A 4,581-nucleotide genomic window follows, 5' to 3' on the forward strand; every position below is an offset into this window, starting at 1 on the left:
GGAGAGGTCTGCCACGCCATGTGGGTCACCTCCCGGGCAAGCGGGGATGGAACTCATGCGGAAGTCGCTTTACTTCTCAGTGCTGTGCTTTAACCCGCTGCGCCACCAGGGAGGGCCCGTTTTAAATATTAAGTAACACTTACTGCTGCACTGTTTGAGTTTGAGATCCAGCCTGGTAGAAACCATGGCCAAGCAATGCCTAGAGTCACGCATAAGTGTCTCGCTTTCCATGCAAAGAAATCTAAGCCGCGGTGCACACCTAATCACAGTCCTCCCACCTCGTGGAAATTCCGGAAGGGTGGCTGACCCCGCCTCCCAGCACAAAGATGATTGACTGAAGGGAGTCACCCGACCTTCGTCAACCAATGAAATCCTCTCGCGCTAGTTTAACTCTGAGACAGAACCGTTAAGACGCCAAGCGCGAAGACTGTACTTCATTGTGGAAAGCTCCTGAGAGAAAATACGGAGATCCCACTACTGAGGTCTTGGTTGGATTCTGAAGTTTTTCCCAGCTCCTCTTCCAATTAGGTAAATTATAACATCCTTTTGGTAAATTATTCCTATATTGGTCTAAATTACCCAGGATTAGAGTTTTAGGAATTAATAAGAAAGAGAATCGAATTGGATCGCCCAGGTGCGCCATCCATTTCACAATCTATACATCCGCCTACCCTCACTTGCTTTGCTTCAATTCTATGGATAATCATTTCATGCTCTTTAAAATTCCTCAGATAGTCTTTCTTAATTTTTTTTCTTTGCATCTTTCTTTTGTTTGCAGTTAACGTTGATATCCTGGGCTTCAAATTGTAAATATTGACTTGTTCATATATATATACATATATATTTCTTTCTTTTTATTTCGTTTCTTTTGTGCTTGAAAATGCCTTTCTCTTATGAAGAGTAAATCGATAATCCAGCTACATACTTTTGGCGCCTGTTTCTTAAAAGGTGCCGGCTAAGGCAGTCGAATTCGTTTTTAAAATGGATGATGCGATACGACATGTACCCTTCTTAAATATATTTCGGTTCGTTAAACTATTATTAGTGTAGTTTATAGAACAGCTATCCTTTTTTTTTTTAAGATTTATTTAATTTATTCATACAGAACTGGGGTACAGGCCAGAGATGTGGAGGGTGAGAGGATTCACCAGAGATAGAGTAGGGTGCAGAACAGGCAGATCGACGAAGTACACTGCTGAGGGGAGCAGCGGGCGGGTCAGAGGTCTGCCGCGCCATAGGGATCTCCTCCAGGGCAGGCGGGAATCGAACTCATGCGGAAGTGGCTTAAGCTTCTTAGTGCTGGGCTTTAACCCGCTGCGCCACCAGGGAGGGCTGAACAGCTATTAACCACTGATTTTGTCTTTTTTTATTTATATATATTTTTACATCATTATTCATTTTCATACAATGTGTGCTTTGTTATCTCGTTATGGTTTCCAAGAAATTCCCATCACCAGTTCACCCGTATACTATCGGTCACTTATTAGGTCACTTATGTGCTCTTCCCACCCGTTTTTATCCAGTTTCCTCATCACCCCCCTCCCAAGAATGTCTCTGGTTTGTAGTTGCCTGGTGGTTTTGGTTTTTACTTCGCTATAATTACTTTTTTCCCCTGAGCCCGTATTTGGGCCCCCTACGTTCCTCCTATATGAGAAACGATCCAGTATATTTCCTTCTAATTTCACTGAGCATGATCCTTTCCAGCTTCATCCATGTTGCTGCGAATGACATGAGTTTATCTTTGATTCTTTAAAAAATAATTTTAAGTGTGCCGAAAAAGTTGCAAAAAAAAAAAAGAACAGAAATTCTTTACCCAAATTTCCTGAATATTAGCTAGCATCTTATATAACCAAAGAAAAAAATTTAAAACTAGAAAATTAATATCGATGCAGTACTGGAAACTTATCAACAGATTTTATAGCATTTGAATTTCACTAGCTGCTTCCTTAATGGCTTTTTTCTATTTCAGAATTCCATTCGGGATACTGTACTGCATCTGGCTGTTCCTTAATCCTTAAGGTCTTTCACAACCGTGACACTTGAAAACACTGGTCAGTTATTTTCTAGAATGTCTGTTAATTTGGGCTGGTCTGAGGTTTTCCTTACAATCAGGTTGCGGTTACACATTTTTGGTAAGATTACCTATTTTATTTTACTCTGCTTCACCTAACTGGTAAGGGAGAATTTTCCAACCTAGTGTTATGGGAATGGCTGAACACACAAATCCTGACAGTTGTGTTCCATAGACGTTTACCAGAAATATTTACTTAAAGTCTTGGAAGGATACTGGAGGCTACTCCCCAAGTACTACCCGGGGGAAGCCTTACAGGGGTTGCAGTCTGGAAGAGAGTGAACAAGCAGGGGCAGTGGGGTCAGTCTTTGTTGGGACAGGAGATGAAGGGACCCTTGATTCACATGGAAGATGGTATTGGCTTGTTTGAATAATTCTTTGAAATCTTCTTCTCAAGGATTAGCCAGCACCGTGCCTAATCCCGGTGATATGAAGGGTTTTGACTAGGGGACCTTCTTTCTGGGAGTAGAGAAGGGTGAGGGATGTGTCTTAAGCCATTAGAGGCCCTCCTGGTTTTCCCCGGATGCCAAGCCATTTGTATTATTGAGCCTTAATTTTAGGTTTTATACCACAATACAGCAAAAGTGATTTTTTTCCTTCTTCATGCATTGCACCAGTGGTTAGTGGATGTTCCTATGTTGCTTTCATAATGATATTCACCTCCATACTCTATCGAGGTGCCTCCACTGTAATGCTGTTAGCTTTCCGTTTTGTAAGTAATGGATCTCATGTGGGAATATTTTAAAATTACGAAAATCTGCTTTTTTCTTGCTACTTTCCTAATTTATTGTTTCTATAGGAAATTTCAGCTATACTGCAATACCATTTGCACATGGAGATGGTTTTATTTCTTGTTACTCATTTTTTTGAATCGAACTGATTTTGTTAGTCAACTGATTAATACAAAACTGAATAGAAGTAAAGCAGATGTTCCTTGTTTTGGACCTTGGTGGAAAGCCTCAAATAATCCCTCATTAAATAAAGTGCTAGCAATAGGGATTAATCATAATCTTTTATCATGTTAAGAAAGCACCCCGATGCTTACTTTCTTGGTTTTTTTCCTTTTTTCAACATGAATTGTTGTTTTATCCAAAAAGTTCACTTAGCATGTATGATAATAATCGTATTTTTCCTTAACTATATTGTTTGTTTGTTTAGTTTTATTTGGTGGTTATTTATTATTTTTATTGCAGTAACATTGGTTTACAACACTGTGCTTTATAAGTATAGGTTCTCCCCCCTGTAGGTGTTCTTACCACATGAAATCCACCACCAGCATACCCACAGCCCATCACGATGGGTGCTTCTGCTCCCGACTGTATTCTCACCCCTCTGCCTCCCTGGAAACATCAGTTGTACAGTCATCTGGAGTTTGCTATTGGTTTGGTTTATCTTTGTGACCTTTTGGTGTTCTTTTTTTTTTCTTGATATATCACATATAAGTGACAGTATCCTGTATTTGTCTTTATCCTTCTGATTTATTTCTTACCATAATCCCATCTAGTTCCATCCATGCTGTCATAAATTAAAGGGCTTATCTTTTTTAATAGCTGAGTGGTATTCCACTTTGTAGATACATCACATCTTGATCCATTCATCTTTGGACACTTTTTTTGGACAATTTGGTTGTTTCCATAACTTGACCATTGTACGTAGTGTTACAGTAAACAAAAGAGTGCATCAGCTATGGGTGGATATCTCTGAGTGGAATTTCTGGGTCATATGATAGATCCATTTCATATTTTGAGAAATCTCCATACTGTTTTCCACAGGGTGTAAACCAATCTATGTTCTCACCAACAGTAAAAAAAAGGGCTCCTTTTCCCCACATCCTTGCCAACATGTTATTTCTGGTTTTTTGTGACCTCCCAATTTTGATATGGGCCATTCCCATAGGTGCGAAGTTGTATCTTGTGGTTTTGACTTGCATCTCCCTAATTATAAATGTGATTATAAACATTTTTTCTTGTGACTGTTGGTCATCTGTCTTCTTTGGAGAAGTGCCTATTAGCTATTACACCCTTTTTTTGATTGGTTATTTGTTTTCCATTTCTTGAATTGTATGAGTGCTTTGTATATCTTGGGTATCAGCCCCTTATCAGATGTGTGCTGTGCAAATATTTTCTCCCATTCATGAGGGTATCTTTTTGTTTAGGTGACACTTTCTTTCACTGCGCAAAAATGTTTTAATTTGATATAGTGCCGATTATTTATATTTTCTTTGCTGTTGGAAATGAAACTACAAAGACATCTCTGAAACCTGTCATGGAGTGTTTTGCCTGTCTTGGAGTATTTATGGTCTAGTTTCATTCTTTTGTGACTGTCCTGTAATCCCAACACCATTTATTGTACAGTCATCCCTTTCTCCAATATATATTATTGGCTCCTTTCTCATAGATTAACTATCCATAAAGTGTGAGTTTATTTCTGGGTTCTGAATTCTGTTCTGTTGATCTTTGTGTTTGTTTTGTTTCAGTATCATGCTGTTTTGATTATTATTGTCTCAGAGT

Source organism: Condylura cristata, unplaced genomic scaffold (assembly GCF_000260355.1).
Source record: "Condylura cristata isolate star-nosed mole 26May11 unplaced genomic scaffold, ConCri1.0 scaffold00019, whole genome shotgun sequence".
NCBI classification, from domain to species: Eukaryota; Metazoa; Chordata; class Mammalia; order Eulipotyphla; family Talpidae; genus Condylura; species Condylura cristata.